Below are 17,985 nucleotides of genomic sequence, written 5' to 3'. Positions count from 1 at the left end.
CTTAAACATGTTCTTTATGTTATATGTGGCTGTTCAAGTGCTCTGCTTACTGTTTCTGATGTACTTACAATTTCCTCTAGTTGAAATTCGCAGTAACTTTTATTTCCTGCCAGTTTGATTATGTATGCAATTCATTTGTACTGCTGTCAAACATGAGGAGCATCAACAGCCTCCAATGTGATAATCATCATATACATGTATCCACTCTATAAATGGTGTAGTTTTATGTATTTATCCAAATGATGCAAGGAAATGGTTTTCCCCAACTTTGTAACTCAAATATAGGGGATATGCGAATTTAGAAAACACATTTTCAAAAATTAGACCTCTATATCTCTCGCCTATCTGTGATTTTTGTCATGTGCAGTTGCCCATTTATTTAAATGCAATTTATTCCTACAAATTTTACCATTTTTGGAGGGCTTTTTTTAAAGAAGATCCTTATACATCAAAATTACTTATTTTGAGGATCATTCGCTCTCCTAAAATTGTGCCCCCCACAGCTCCTCCCAAAAATATGGTATCCCAAACTATTGGATTACAAGTTCAAATATTAGACTTCACTTGATATTTGCATTTGTTTGACTTCACTGGGTGACCAGTAGCAGTTTTTGACTTGACTACAAAATGGAACCCAATACAGCAGCAAAGTGTTTCTCTACAGAACAAGTCGCATTTTGCACTGATGGCTGTAGGGACAATGAGGTGGCAAGAGGCAGTAGTTGGAGAGTCAAAAGTGTATTGACGTTTGCCCAACTTTTGCTGTCAACATAATGGCGAGGCTAATGGTACTTTCTGTCTTTTTTTCCTCCCTCTCTTATCCAATTACCTTTCTTCTTTTTATTTATCTTTCTGTACTTGATTTGGCATTGAATTGACCCAGTCTTATTTATTCCTACTTTTCAGTATTTGCACTGTCCATTTCATAATCCTTCAGTCCAATTGGTTAAGGAGATGCTTTGTTTATCCTGTTCACTCAAGTCCTAAATGCCCTGTTTCTCTAGCTGCAACATTATGCAGCTTGCACTTACAACAACTTGATATTCAAAATATTGAAAAAGCCTAAATGTGCAGGGACAATCTATTTAACAGCAGACAGCATTAAATGCCCAGCTACAGGTATGGCCCATTATCGTTGTATTTTATTTTGATTTACAGTATTGTTGCAAATATATTTTATTTAGTGGCATAAAATAATACAACGTTGATAAAAATTAAGTTTGGACTAAACTAATCACTGTTTGATCCCCTGTTGCTACTGGCAACAGCAGTTTCTTCTAAACTGATACTGTAATCATTCAGCTTTCTCATCTCTCCAGTAGGATGACAATGGCTCTTTAATATACTAATGGTCTCTCATTAAAGCATAATTTAAAAGCAATTAATGTAGTTTCAAGGGAAATTACAAATGATGCAGAGTAATAATCCATTAACATGTACAATAAGAATAAACTGTAAACTGTAGAAAATATATCAGTTTGGTTTATTTTGGAGCTATTTTTTAAAGGTAATGTGACAATGAGATCTTTTGTCCTACATATTTAATGACGCGGCTTCAAATCCTCATCCCTGAGCTGTCAGCAAGGCTATCAGCAATCAGCAAAAGCAGCCTGTTTGGCTGACGTCTTGGGGAAAGACTATCTGCAAAGGTTCTATGTCAATACATAATTCACAATCATTTATTGCCTGGGGTCAGCCTTCGCTCAGTTGATAGCGTTCTTGTTTCTGAGTCAGATGGTTGTGGATTCAAGTCCCACTCCAAGACTTTAGCACAAAAAGTTTGGCTAACACTCCAGTGCAGCACTGAAGGAGTGCTGCACTGCCAGAGGTGCTGTCTTTTGGATGAGACATTAAATCGAGGCCCTGTCTGCCCTATCAGGTGGACATGGCACTGTTTCAAAGAAGATCAGTTACCCCCAGTGTCCTGGTCAATTTATCCTTCAATCAACATCAGAAAAACAGATTATCTGGTCATAATCACATTGTTTTTTGTGGGAGCTTACTGGGCACAAATTGGCTGTTGGGTTTCCTGTGTTACAACAATGATTACACTTCAAAAGTACTTTAATGGTTTGAGATGTCCAGTGGTCACAAAAGGTGCTATCTAAATGCAAATCTTTTTTTTTTGGTTATAGGACAGCATTGACAGTAGTCATCCTCTGAAAATCAGGGGATTTCAGACTTGGGACACTGAAAGACATAAATTAAGGACAGAAATTCAGTCAACATCAAGTTAACTATTAATATTCCTGTTATAAAATACCAAACAATTATAAAATAAATTGAACTTTTTACTAGGGCCAGAATTTAATGTTCAGCGTGTGGGCTCGGCGGGAGTGGGCGGGGGCAGTCAGGAAGCCGACTGCCGCCCACGATCGGCTCCGTGCCGCGATTTGACGTGGGCGGGCCAATTAAGGCGGGGGCGGGAGCTCAGTGTCCACTGGGTCCAATGGGCGACCTGGCAGCCGATTCAATAGCGGCTGCGGCAGCCACGCGAAGGCTGCCAGTGAAGCACACGCGCCTCGTCATGGAGCTCATTACTGCTAAACACGGCAGGCAGGGGGGTAGGTCGGCGAGGCTGTCAGCCCCGTGTTTTTCCAATGAGTGTCTCGCTGCCCTCCTGGAGGCATCTAGGGTGAGCTCCTGTGATGTGGTGAGGCGCACATGGGTGCAGCGCTGTTAGCGGTTCGATGATCTCCTGCAATCAGGAAGGGTGAGCATCAAGTTGGCTTGGGTCACTTAGCAGAGCAGTTAGGAGCTGCCCATCACCCCTCTCTCCCCCACCCCACCCCCTTGGACCTCAGAGTTCTTAGAGTGTGAGTGGCAAATGTCAATGAGGCAGCATCTGGGCAAGGGGGTGAGCCCTGGCTGCTTGGAATGAGTATCTTGTGGCTCCAGGGTCACGAATCAGCTGAGCCCTGCGAGGTATTCCTCAGGTGGGGTTGGCCAGGCTGCAATGGCAATGCAGGTACAGGGTGGACTAATCACTGCTCCTCTGTCCTTTCAGAAAAAGATATCCCATAATAATGCCGAGAGTTGCTGACTGGTGGAGGACCGTCCCAACTATTCTTTCTAACTCAGTATGAGCAGGAGGCCCTGGAGCTGGAGAGGCGCCATGCGTCTAGGTCAACCGGCCACGGTGAGGTTGGGGTGCCACAGAGAGGTAAGAGTGCACTGCACTGAGCTCAGAATGTCTGTCATTGCAACCATTCCACTGTTGTCTCTATATTGATGTGATCCTCGAACATGGAATCCCCATTGATAATGGAAAGACGAGGGCACCCTGATCCGGGTGCCAAGTATGCACAGTAACATTGTAACGACTTGTGTGCAGTGCACTCTGTTCCTCAATGACAAAGTCAGCTGAATAGAAATCAGTAGAACAAGTTGCTCTGTGGATAGGTTTTGGACTGAGTTGAGGTAGAAAATAAGCAGATGTTATCATTGGCTGTTATCATTACTGATTTTTTAAGGTGAAAAAGATCCTTTGAACATTGACAAAGGTAAGGTTACTCCAGCTCTGTTTGGTTAAGAATTGGTTATCCACCAGGTAGGATATTAAAAAGCAGCTTCAAATCGTAGTGCAAATGCACTAAAGGAATGTTGAAGGCAGAACCTTTCACTGGTGAGAGTCTGCTACCAATCAGTCTTGCTTCACAACTGAGGAAGACTCATAACTCACCAGTGCCTCAGGCAGAAGTGATCTATGATACTTTGTTGCATGAGTGAACTTAAGCTTAAACATCACTGTCAATGCTGAGATGTTCTCTTTATTCTAGAGCAGAGGACTTTTACTGGAAAGGTAGTTGGCCTTGATTCCAGAGTGCACTGTCACATACTAACTCACGCCTGTATTACAGTGGTATTTTCAATACTGTCAATAATTTATCACCCTGCTGATTCATGAAAAGATCGCTAACTCGTTTTGCTTTTCTTACTTCTCCATCCAAAGTATCGACCATTGAAAAGAACATTCAGGTTGTAAAATTTCATCAGTCACATGGTCTTGAAACTGAGCTGGACAACGGCAAAGCTTCTCGCCCATAGCTCTACCTTTCTATGATACATTTGCTTAGTTAAGCAAACAGCTGTTGATAAAGATAGATCAAGTCCAAGCTGTTCTTCGTAGACCGCTTGACACCCAAAGGACATGACTCAATTTGTCCAAAGTCTACTGCTTTTATTTTAAATACCCGAGTGCTTCCTTGTGTATTGCAATTAAGTTAAATAGATTATTTGCTTTAAGTGCATCAGTTTGAAATATTCAGTGTTCCACTGAGTATTTAAGAAGTGCTGTTTCTTACTACAATAATGTGCATGGAACTGCTGTTGATGTTCTACTTGAGCCAGATGCCAATGTACAGTCTGTTTACAAATAGCTATAAGTGACGCTTGCAGCTTTCTTTCCCTTAAACTGTAAATCCTGGTGAAACTAGTTTAAAGAGTTACTGAGCCTTACTGTGTGACACAGCCAAATTAACATGTATTTGAAATGGCATCTCTCTGGAGGTCTTTAGTTTAATAATGTGCAACACCTTCTGATGTTTGTTTATCTCTTTTACACTATCTGTCTCAATAACATTTCCAAGCAAGTGGCATTGATGACACCATTCATTTCATTTTTCAAAAGATAAATAAGAGAATAAAATATTTAGTAACAGATGACAAGTCTCCTTCTGTAAACAAGCTTATTGAGCTTGATCAGCACAGGCACTGTTGTTCTTGTACCTGTCAGATAATTTTTATACTTGGCAATATACTCCTCTCCCCTCTATGTGCTGACTCATACTGCTGTGCAGTCACCCTGACACCTTACCTGAATAATTGTTCTTTATGTATGACTTAAGGTGGCAAGTGTATACAAGGTACTTGCCCAGTGAGAAAAGGATTGCATTCCAACTCAATAATATGCTGAATTTACTTCCTACCTTCCACCTGTCATTGAAGATGTGACATGTGCATGTGGAATATGTGATCTTTAATTTCATTGGCTGGTTAAATATATATTGAACTTCATTAAACCAGCAAAGACGCTGACTTAAGATGGCTGTCACAGGTCACCTGACATGTCTGGTATTACATGTTGGTCAGTTTCTGGAAGTTTCCAATGTGAATTACAATTCGGACAAGCCAAGGCAAACCTCTGATGGAATTTCACAACTGCTGATGTCAAGAATTGCTTCAAAGATGAACTGAAACTTGTAACTGGCTCCCACTATTTGCATTTCTATAAAGCTACCTTTCAGGCAGAGACAGAAAGTCTACCAGGACAATCGTTATATAGAAGGCATTGACATTCTTCCTAGCTCATCACAAGGAAGAATGGTCTATTCAGAGGTGATGGCTGGGACATTAAAGAAACTAATAACTAGGCCATAATGCAAAGGCCAAGGTCTGTCCACACATGAGCTAATCAATTACCTTCTGTGGAATTCTCATCATTATGGGGAGATGGGTCATGTGACCAAAATCACCATTTTGAAATGTCTTTTATTACAACACCCTGGTTGCTTTTGGCAGAGAAGAAGAAGTCTGCAAATGGAGCAGGAGCACCACTGTTCTCTCCCTGCTGTTCTCAAGTTCAGAACCCTGTTTCTGTTACAGTTTAAATACATCACAGAGATAGAGAAGTTCAAAGAAAAAGGAACTCTGCCTAACTATATCATATTGGGGTCAACAGATGGAGAAATTTGAACAGCGTTTACAGGGAGAAAAAAGGACGACCATTTAAAAAACTGCCTTAGCCACGGGCAACAGCGAAAAAGTCATAAACAGTGAACTCTTTTTCCCTTTTATCATTGAATCTTAATTTGGCCAAAAGTGAACCTCCTCTACTGTATAACTTATAATTTTGTGTGCTTGTGCGTGTGTTATGAAGGTCAGGATGTGAGTTTATCTTTTTAAATATCTTTATATCTTTACTTGAGTGGGTTTTTAGCACAATCAAAACTAATTCCTTTGTGTTTAAACTCAATAAAACCTGTCAGACTGAGTTCTTTGCAAATAGCAAGCAAATGGTTAAGAATAGACACTGAATTAATACCTTCATCCTCATAAATTACAAAAACCCTGTTACAATCAATCGAAGAGTGGCAAAGAAAGGCAAAGTCCTAACACTAGTCCTCACCCAGTCGTGACACACCCTATATCACTGGATTGTCAGGATCACCCTGGCTGATTATCTTTTTGTGTCCATTAATCCTGAGGCACTGAGGCCACTTGTTACCTCCCTCCTGAGAGCAGCCAACTCAGCACAAACAAGGAGTGAAACTTGGACACTCCGATCTGTGTGGCTCAGCCATATTCTACTTTTTACCTGCCAAACAATTGAGGAGCTATAACTAAATTGGCATTAATTAATATAAAGCATCTTATTTAGGGTATTTAAACAACAACAGCACCTTTCATATAGTGAAATGGCCTTAGGCGCTTCAGGACATTGGGCTGAATTTGCCCAGAATTGCACTAAGTGCGGTAGCGGGCGGGTAAAATGGAGTCCTACCCGCCGATGAAAATGGTGGGTTTTCATGCCGTATCGTCCCGAGCCCGCCTCATTACATATTCACTCCCGCGAACCATGCCGTTTCCATGGCAGGCGGACTCTCATTCGCCCACTCGCCATCACCCCACTGTTGCATCATGCCAGCCGCCATCTTTAAAAGGCAGCCACAAGCAAAGCGCGCATTGCCACCAGCTCACCACCGCTGCCTGGGACACCTGGTCAGCAAAGGAAAAAAAGGCTGCAGCCCCCCAGCTTCAACAACGGTCCCTCGAGCAACTGCTGGATGCCGTGGAGGCCCGCTGGGATGTCCTGTACCCCAACTCTGGCCGCAGGATGGGTAGCAACGTCACCAACCCAGGCGATGGCAGCGGTGGTCAGCCCGAACGCCCTGCAGAGGAGGACAGCCACCCAGCGCGCAAAAGGATGAATGATCTCCTCCATTCCGCCAGGATAAGTTATTCTTTTCATCACTCCCAACTCACACACTCACAAACCCATCACACATTCACAGGGCCCTCACTCACTGTCAGTGTAAGGGACATCACCATTCACTCCTTCACACAGACCATCATTGTTCTCATCCCGTCCATGGGACCACTCACCACCCACACAGGCCAGGCATACTTTTCATCTGGCCCGGCAGGTGACCTGATACACTCTCCCCATCTCTATCCATGCAGGACAAACTGACTCACAACAGGAGGGAAAGGTCACAGACAGGTGGAGGGATGCCGAAATTCAAAGTTCTCACAGACTTTGAAAACAGAGCCATTCAGCTGGCCGGCGATGACCGGGACCGGTCCTGTGCTGATGGTGAGGTCGGCGCTGCTCTACCAAGTGAGGATCCAGCAGTGCAACATTCATCAGACAACCATGCCATGAGTGATGTGTCGTCTTTCACAGGCCACTGCCCTGCACTAATTATCTCTCCTTGCTTTCTCAGGCACATCTGGGAAGCAGCCGATGGAGTCCACGACCCAGAGCCTCCAAGCAAGCTCCGAAGAAACCTCTGAAGAGGAATCTGAAGGCACCCTCCCTGAAGTCCCATCACAGTGTGCACCCACACCCTCCACCAGCACAGAGACACACATCCCGGTGGGACCTAGCTTTACAGCAGCCTTGGGATCACAATTTGGTGAGCACATTGTACTTTCTAATCCACGCAGGCAGAGTCAGGGACTTCCCAGGTCCCCAGCACCTGGAGGACTGCTGGAGGCCTGAACGTTGCTGAGTCTGAGTCAGATGAGGAGCCTCTGGACTTGGACATGTCACAGTTGCTGGAGCTGCAAAGGCAAGCTCAGGAACACAGGAAGGGATGTCCGCTGCACTCCTCAGATTGCAAGGCATGATGGAGGAGCCTATCCGTCTTCAGGCTGAGGTGATAGCACCTGCATGCCAATGCACCGAGGTCAACATTGGCAGGCTGGCAGCTGGCATGGAGACCTTGGTCCAGGATGTCACTCCTGCACTGCTGTGTGGGCTTAACTCCATCACTGATGCCATAGTTGGCCCCCAAAAGTGTGTACGCTAGAGGGGTGTTGGGCAGTTCGATCTCACTCCAGCTACCCCTTCCACGCATGGGCCTTCGGGCACCGATAGGGAGGAGGATCAGCAGGTGCACACTCCGGGGCCATCCACCAGGTGACTCTGGGAGTGTCCGGCCCACCCGAATCCTCTCTTCCTGTGACCTCCGCAGATCCAGCTTCACAGGCCAAGGAGGATGCCACTGCCACACAGCAGGACCCCGAAAGCAGGCCAAGGCCCACCAAGCCTCGGCCTCCAGAGGACGCCCACCAAAGTCATCACAGACAGGGCGTCACAGTCAGCTGGCTGCCTCCACCTCCTCTGTGGATGTCCGGGGAGCATCAAGACGTAGCGGCACGGTTAGGAAAGTTAAGGAGAATTAGTTGCACAGCCTGGGCACGGGTGTTAATCACTTTCATATAATGTTCTCTATTGTCAATAAAGACCCAAGAATGTCTCCCCCGTCATGGCTCCTTGTTTTGATGAGCAGTGTTCTTGCTATCACACCAGCATCTGTGACCAGTGATGCTGTGCAACAGCTTCAGATGCTTCTAAAGTTTCATGGCTGTGTCTCTGAGATGGCCCTGATCATGGAGCGCAAGCGAGCTGCCCTCGGCCAGATAGGAGTCAGACATTCTCAGAGGCCATGCAAAGATCTATGGAGCGTCCTCACTGAACGTCGTCATCATCGTCCACAAATCTAGCAGCTATGAGGGCCTCCCGAGAGCGCCTGTCTCGTCTAGCCAGCATGAGAGCCTCATCCCTGTCATCATCACCACCGAGGACCCCCTCACCCCCATCTCTGTCAGCGTCCTCCTCATCAGAGGAGACGTGCAGCTCCTCCATCTCCTCCTCAGCCATCTCCTCACCCGTTGCAGTGCCAGGTTGTAAAGGGTGCAGCAGACGATGTCGATGCGTGACACCCTCTGCGGACTGTATTGCAGGGCTCCACCAGACCGGTCCAGGCACCGGAACCGCACCTTCAGCATTCCGATGGTTTGCTCCACCAAGTTGTGAGCTGCTGCATGAGCCTCATTATATCATCTCTCTGCTGCAGTCTGAGGCCGCCACCCGGGTGTCATCAGCCACGTCCTCTGTGGGTAGCCCTTGTCCCCGCGGAGCTAACCCTGCAGCCTCTGTGGACCCTGGAAGACTCCAGGGATCTGCGAGGGACTCAGAATGTAGGCGTCGTGAACACTTCCTGGAAACCGTGCACATACCTGCAGGATGCGTTTCTAGTGGTCACACGCCAGCTGCACATTCAGTGAGTGGAAGCCCTTGCAGTTGATGTCGTCCACCGAGTGCAGCGATGGAGACCTGAGCACCACATGAGTGCAGTCAATCGCACCCTGTACCTGTGGGAATCCCGAGCTCTGGAAGAGCCTAATGGCCCTTGAATCCTGACTGTTCCGGTCCCGGTCAAAATGCACAAAGTTGTGTGCCATGGAGAAGATGGCATCCATGACTTCATGGATGCATTTGTGGGTGGTGGATTGTGAAATCCTACTGAGGTCACCTGTGAAGCCCTGAAAGGAGCCACTGGCATAGAAATAGAGCACCGTGGTCAATTTCACTGCCAGTGGCAGTGGATGCCCTCCATGCCCCCTTGGCACCAAGCGCTGCAGTAAGTGGCAGGTGTGAGCCACCAGGTCGCTAGACAGTCGTCAGCGACACTGGTTCTCGCTCATCTGCAGGAATGGCAGGCGGTGTCTATAGACCCTGGGTGTCGCTAGGTGCCGACCAGCCACGACTCGCTGTCGCTCCTGGGCAGCGTGTACGGGAGCCCCAGCAGCCCCTTCTTCGTGAGGTTGCTGCTCCTGCCTTTGCTTGGCCAGGTGCCTCAGTCACTCTCTCCTCTGTCTTCTGTGCTCTCTGTAGGCCATCAGACATACAGCTAGGTCACCAGGATCCATGATCCTGACGTGGTCCTCCTGCAGCATGAAAGAGAGAGAGACGTGGTTATCATGGCTGTAATTAGCACTTTTCCTGGCCCTGTGTGACCGCCCCATAACACTTCCCGGAGAGTGCTGGTCACCCCTCAGATAGCCAGAGATGAGTGCACTGCATGGCTGCCCTGTCAACCTGCGACATGGGGGAGACTGGTGCAAACCGGGATGCTGAGATTGCAAGAGGCTGTGAGCGCCTCCAGCAGTGACTGCTACATGGCCAGCGTTGGCGAGGAGATTGTACAACGTATGCAGTCCAACTGCTCCGCGGTCCAGTAAAGTGGTGGTGGATCTGAAGACTGTGCCGGGGGCAGGGGGTGGGGGGAGCGGGGGGGTGGTGGTAAGGTATGGCGCGCTTGGTGGCCCTTTGGTGTCACCACATTGCTTGCATGGGCAGGCAGGCTAGGAGCCTGACCCCAATCATATGACTGTGGCCGTGCCTGACCTGTCTCAGTTGCAGATGCATGGTCAGTTTATATAGGTATCCCTAATGCATGGCCAACCCCCTCGCTTACCCTGCCCCCCAACCTGTGCATGGGGTGCAGTGCTAGGGCAGCACTTGGCCTCTCCCCCACCACCCCCCTTCCCTGGCCCTCAGCAATCACCTCCGAGGCTGGCCAGCACTTACCCCCAGACACCCCCCGCTCTCAGCAGTTGCCCCCTTTGGTGCCCCTGAAGCCTGTAAACAACAGGCGAGCTGTGGAGAACGCTGCTGCTCACTCACCTCAGTTCCCCCAAAGTGAAGACCACCAAGTACACATTCCCTGCTTGTTGTGAAACATGTCGGCGTCCTTTTCCACTGAATTGGATGGACGACACAGCGGGGTTCCAAGAGCCTGGTGGGATGGCATTTTAATTATATGCTAATGTATTACAATTAGCTCCCCACCGACCTATGATGGGAAATGTGACCCACCGTTGATGAGCTGAGCGGAAGATCGTGACCTGCCTTCACGCCGTCATGAAATGGGTGATGCCATATTTTCCTCACATACCACCTATCACGCCCGCCACCAGCTGGCTCAGAAAATTCCACCCATTATCAAACAAAATTTGACACCAAGGAAATATTAGTTTTGTCAAAGAGGTAGGCATTAAGGGGTGCCTTAAATGAGAAGAGAGGAGTGGAGAGACCGGCAAGATGAGGCAGGGAATTCTGAAGCTCACAGCCTAGACAGCCGAAGGCTGATGTTATAGAGATGGAGAGAGGAAAGGCCATGGAGGGATCTGAAACAAGGATGAGAATTTTAAAATTGAGACATTTCTTAGCCGTGAGCCAGTTAGTGAGCACAGAGGTGTTGGGTGAATGGGACTTGGTGCATGTTAGGACATGCGCATCAGAGCATTGGATGAGCTGAAATGTACGGAAGATGCAAAATGAGAGGCCATGCAGAAGAGCACTAGAATAGACAAGTCTAAAGGTAATGAAGACATGCATGAGTTTCAGCAGCAGCAGAACAACTGAGATAGGGGTGGTGATGAATAATGTTATAGTGGTGGCTTTGGTGATGGAGTGATATAGACTCAGAAGCTAGGTTCTGTCTCTCTATCCTTCTCTCCTTACTTAAGACGCTCCTTAACGCCTGCCTCTCGTGGGTGCACTGGGCAGGACAAGAGGCTGCATAATTTCCAATTGCTTTATCTGTAGCCCTTTCAGTCAACAAGCCCAGTGGTCAATTGATGCACAGATTACGGGCATCAATTCACACTAGACTTATTTATAAAAAGCTTTGTGTTTTTCAGTCACCACAAATCAATGGTCCTGAATACAGCTGACAAACAATTATGAATAAGGGTTATTTTTGTTGCCATTTGGTTTTATATGTGATATATTACCAGTTGTACTTTTCATGTAGGGTACCATGCTGCAATAAGGCCTGTAGAAGGAGCTCTTATACTAAAAACACAATTTTCTTTTTTTTGAGAGAAATGGTCTTCATTCAACCTGGAAAATGCAGCTGAAGGATCTGGCACAAATTGTGTCCTAAAAACTAAATTGTTTTGATCTATGCCCAATATAAACATTTCAAAGCAGGTATTAAGATAAATACAAATTCTTCCATGTTTTTAGTTATTAATTTGCAGATACACAGAAAGTTTATTGTGGTGATATAAATGAGTATATGCTGGTAGGCAGACATTTTGACAATTTGTTTTTTATTAACACTTATTAAAGTGGGTGGGTAAAGAAAGGTTATTTGGTCATCCTGTTTATTGCATTCTGGACCCATAACCCAATCCACATAATTTTCTGTCTTAGTTCTTAGGCACTAATGGCATACCCAGCTTTTCCAATCAATCACAAATTTATCTTAAACTCATGTATTCTTCAGAGGTAATTATCTAACTCCACATTTCCAGTCAGGATCTTGATCTGCCTGTAGCACTTTGCAGAAATTCAGGTGTGCAACATTTTAAATAAACCCTAGAAAATGTATTGCAGAAGTGCCCAAATTTCCACTATCTGTCGCTGGCCAGTAAAACTCTCCATGAATGTGAATTTAGAAAATTTTTCCTTATACGCCTCCAAGTATGATTAACCTTATATTTTTGAGCCTCTGATTTTCTTTGTATAAGTTCTATTAACTCTTTTCATGCAGATAAAAAGTTTGATTATTGGTGATAAAGACAATTTGTCAAAGCTTTTCATCTTGCACTCATCAGGACAATTGCCAGAATACCAATGTCAGGGGAAGCAACAACTTTATATTGTATGAGAAGAGAGCGCTGATTGGCTAACAAGTGGACTCTTATTGGATGTCAGGGGAAGCAACAATCTTATACTGTATGAGAAGAGAGTGCTGATTGGTTGGCATGTGGACTCTGATTGGTAGAGGCATTGCCATGGGTAACGCACCAGTAATTGTGACTGACAGTTAACTGCCAAGCATTGTTTGAAATTTAAACCAGGCAGCTTGACTCTGATTGGTCAAGGCATTTCCCTGAGGAATGAACCAGCAAATGGCTATCACTTATTTTGTTTAGCTGAAACAAGCGCAATGTGTGTACATGTTCTTCCTGTCTGTAAAGAACAGGACCCTATGCATTAATATGTGCAGCTTCCAGTATACGCAAATGCGCCACAACAAAGAACAAGAACAAAGAAAAGTACAGCACAGGAACAGGCCCTTCGGCCCTCCAAGCCTGCCCCGATCATATTGCCCGTCAACTAAAATATTTTGCACTTCCGGGATCTATATCCCTCTATTCCCATCCTATTCATGTATTTGTCAAGCTGCCTCTTAAACACCACTATCATACCTGCTTCCACCACCTCCTCTGGCAGTGAATTCCAGACAATCACTACCCTCTGCGTAAAAAACTTGCCCCGCACATCTCCTTTATAGTTTTCTCCTCTCACCTTAAATCTATGTCCCCTAGTAATTGACTCTTCCACCCTGGGAAAAAGCTTCTGACTATCTACTCTGTCCATGCCACTCATAATTTTATAAACTTCTATCAAGTCGCCCCTCAATCTCTGTCGCACTAGTGAGAACAATCCGAGTTTCTCCAACCTCTCCTCATAGCTAATAACCTCCAGACCAGGCAGCATCCTAGTAAACCTCCTCTGCACCCTCTCCAATGCCTCCATATCCTTCTGGTAATGTGGTGACCAGAATTGGATGCAATATTCCAAGTGTGGCCTAACCAAGGTTCTATACAGCTACAGTATGACTTCCCAGCTTTTATACTCAATACCCCTGCCAATGAAGGCAAGCATGCCATATGCCTTCCTGATTACCTTATCCACCTGCGTTGCCACTTTCAGTGACCTGTGGACTTGTACACCCAGATCCCTCTGCCCGTCGATGCACTTAATAATTCCTGCCTGTATTAGACCTTCCAAAATGCATTACCTCGCATTTGTCCGGATTAAACTCCATCTGCCATTTCTCCGCCCAAGTCTCCAATCGATCTATATCCCGTTGTATCCTTTGACAATCCTTTCACTATCTGCAACTCCTCCAACCTTAGTGTGGTCTGCAAACTTACTAATTAGCCCAGACCAATCAGAGTCAAGCTGTCTGGTTTAAATTTCAAACAATGCTTGGCAGTTAACTGTCAGTCCCCATTAACTGGTACATTCTCCATGACTACACCTCAACCAATCAGAGTCCACTTGCCAACCAATCAGCACTCTCTTCTCATACAGTATAAAGTTGTTGCTTCCCCTGACATTGGTATTCTTGCGATTGTCCTGATGACGTCAAGACGAAAAGCTTCAATGAATTGTATTTTTTCAACAATACTCAAGTTCTGCGCTACCAAATGAAAATGTTTAATCTTGAAATCATAAATAGAATTGTATACTCAAGCCAGCAAGAATGAGGCCATTCTCTTTATTCGATTTGATACACCTAACCACAGTTATCGGCTCCGACTGCCTTCTCAGAGTTTGGCTGCTGGGCCTCCAGGCTCTATGTGTATCGAGCGCATTTCTCCTCCTCTCCAACTTGAAGGGTTCTCAAAATCCCCACATTTTTCATATCATCAACAAGGATATGACTTTTGGACTTTTACCTGAAACCAGACAAGAGGAGACAGAATACGCATTCTTCCCTTTAAAACAATCTACCCAGAGAAAGACATAAAACTAAAGCCCATCAAAATCTTGCATAAATAATCGCTACTAACCACTAAGGCAGGAATGCAATTATGCGAACCCATCAATACTCCACACATACAATGGCTTTCAGTTCAAGACTAGTTACGGGGGCAGGAAAACAATGATAAACATCATGCAAGCCCATTAAAAACAACGAGACAACAATCACCTGGGGAAGACCACCAAAATCAAACAAAGAACTAACCTTGATTTGGATTGTGATAAGAAATTCGAAAAAAAACCGGTATAACTGGGCCAGCAGATCTGAAGCGAGCAGTTTTTTTGGGCAGTGAGCAGTTGGGAACGGTTGAAGCTGAGTTTAAGCAGGGAGCTGAGCCAAGCGGAGGAAGGAGATCTGGAAGTTTGCAGGCCAGCAGGCAACATCACGGCAAGGGGCACGGGGTGGCAGGCTCAACTGAAGACAACAAGGCCGCAACCACAGCCCTCCAGGAAGATTGACCATCCGCAACCGCGCCCTCCACCCAACTGAAGAACCTTCGCAGATTCCACAGACCAGGACCACGTGGGGACAGCAGGCCCCAGAGGACACAAAGAGCATACCCCAAAACTGCAACCGGCTTATTTGGCTGGATTTCAAACTGTCAAGGAACCCTGGTTGGTGAGCATGATCCCTGACCTCTCCTAGTTCAATTTAGTTAGGTTTTGGGGGTGGGACAAGGGTAAGGGGATTAGTAGCGTGATTTTCCCTTGTTATGCTGTATGGTCCCCATTCTTAACTAAGTGTACTTTGTAGGTCTGTATAATCTCAGTGTAATCCTAATGTTATAAATTCATTTGTGACTTCAACAAACTCAGTTTTTTTCTTGCACCAAAACCAGTTGTCTGCTGCACTTTGTCACAACCCCCAAATAAGTCCAAGGTCTAGAACCCAGGGAGTGGAAGTGATTCGATTCGCTCAGAAGTCAGAGGTGAAGCTGACACACACACCACCACCCCCTACAAACTCCTCAACCAAACCCTCCAGTGTGGCATTGGAAAATCTTGGAGCTCACTCCTTCCCAGGCTTGTTTCTTTCCTAGGTCAGAATCAGATGTAGACTGACTTCCAGAACCTGCTTCAGCCACAATGTACATAGCCTTTAAGAGATGCAGGCTGGCTTTAAGTAGTGCAGGCAGGCTTTTACTGATGCTAGCTGTTTTGTTGTGTATTTGGGGTTTAAGGCTCTTTGGAGCTTGTCTATTCTTCCAAAGTAAGCTGCTCAAGGCTGTAATTTGTTAAAACCGTTACTCTTTATTTACAGCTACTATATACATATTGAGAACTCTGCACAAGGTTGGAACCTCTCCTTCCTCTAGATCTCTATTACACAATCATGTGTGGTTTCGTAATCATTACATCAGTACCAGGTGCTTCTGATGTTAACCCTTTACTCTACATCTCCACCCAAGTCTTTATCCCAATTATATGCATCCTCCTACATCTTCCTCCAAAGTCTCTGGGTCAGTCTCTGTGGTGCCTTGACCAATCTGCCTGATCTTGTTCTGATCTCTTTCTGAGGTTGAGGACATTCCCCCCTCTCTCTTCTGTCACTATGAGTGTCCTCCTCCTCAGTGGCTGTAGAGCTTTGTCTTGTTTCTTGCTCCATGTCTCTACCCAGATCTAAGTAATAAGCTCAAGTTTCTACTGGCTTTCTTTCCAAGGATAGTAAGGCATGGCGGTTTCTCCTTATAGTCCCCTGGTCTGTCTCGATCCTATATGATCTCAGTTGTGGAGCTCTTTCAGTTAATATACCTTCTTTCTGTTGGTCTTGTACCCATAATCTCTCCTCAGCTTTCATCACTGATAAGTCTCATGCTCTCTGCCCGAATTTAAAGTTATGAGCCTGTTTGTTTCTCTGTTCTCAGTACTGCCATAGTGCTGGGTTGTTAGGGATATAGTCTGATCATCCCACTGGACAATATTTTCTTATCTTAATCATTTTTAATCCTGCTGCTATGCCTGTTTAATCTCCTGCAACTTCTTTGCAGTAGCCGATAGGTGTTGAGTAATGAGAGATGTATATGCTTCCACCTCCCCGATGAAATACAAATCCTCTAGATTGGTTTCATCAACTGGTATCTTTGATAGTGCATCTGCTGTCATCTGGTACTTCCCTTGAACGTACCCTTTCATGGAGTCATATCTCATTAATCTTAATTTGAACCATTGAATCCTAGGTGTCATTTTTGCAATCTCTTTCATGTTCAGATGAGTGAGTAGTGGCTTATGGTCTGTTTAAATTCGAACTGCAATCACAGCACGTAGTCCAAGAATTTCTCACACACCCATATCGCTGCCAATGCTTACTTTTCAATTGTAACATATCTTTCCTCTGTGTCTGTGAATGATCTTGAGGCATAGTAAACTGGTCTACATTTACTACCTCTGCACTTTAAATAATACTGCTGAACTATGGTTGGTATTTCTAGGTCGTAATGTGCTAAAATTTCAGAGGAAATTAAAAGATTTTAGATTTTCTCAAAGCATTTTGCTGGTGCACATTCCAACACCACTGTTGACTTTGTCTCAGCAGCAAACAGCTGTTTCAAAAACTCATTGACTTCTGCCAAATTTGATAGGAATTTGCCTACTTGGTTGACCATCATGGGGAATCTCTGAAGCTCAGTAATATTCCTGGGTTGTGGAAAATTTGTGATCAGCTTTGTTATTTGTGGGTCAACAGTTATTCCAGAGGCTTGTACTATGTGACCTAGAAATTTAATCATAGATTTGGCACACTCATATTTTCATTCAATGCTGGGCCTGCATCTTGTAAGATTTTCAGGACTGCTCTAACTCTATTGTCATGTTCTTCTCTCGTGGAGCCATGTACAAGTATGTCGTTCAAAAGGCATATTACTCCTTCCATGTCTTCTGGAGTTTGAGATATTGTTCTCTGAAAAATTTCAGAAGTGGGCACAATTCCGAATGTTAATCAAAAAATTGAAAACAACCAAAAGGTGTTATAAATGTGGTCAGCAACCTGGGTTCTTTGTCCAGAGGCAACTGCCAAAATCTGGTGTTTGCATCCAATTTGGTGAATAAAGTACTCTTGGCTAGTATGGCAAGGCTCTCATCCACTGAGGTCATTGGACCTCATGTTCCACTGATTTGTTTAGTTGAGTTAAATCCACACATATTCTAATTGAGCTGTTTGGTTTTGAGACTGTGGCCATTCCTGAGTACCATTTTGTTGGGATGGTTACCAGTGATATAACTCCTTGTTGTTGCATCTTCTCAATTTCACTCTTGACTTTGTCTAAGAGTGGGTGAGGGGCCTTCTCGGTGTGAAGATGCAAATTGGTTTAGCATCAGCTCACGGAACTTGGTCTTCAGTCTTCCCAAACCTGTAAATGATCTTGGAAGTTCATTCCTGAATGCACTGCTATGATACTCATCAGCAACTT

The sequence above is a fragment of the Cetorhinus maximus genome, chromosome 6 (genome assembly GCF_964194155.1).
Source record: "Cetorhinus maximus chromosome 6, sCetMax3.hap1.1, whole genome shotgun sequence".
NCBI classification, from domain to species: domain Eukaryota; kingdom Metazoa; phylum Chordata; class Chondrichthyes; order Lamniformes; family Cetorhinidae; genus Cetorhinus; species Cetorhinus maximus.
The sequence above is the reverse complement of the archived record's forward strand: the minus strand, read 5'-3'. Positions refer to the sequence as shown.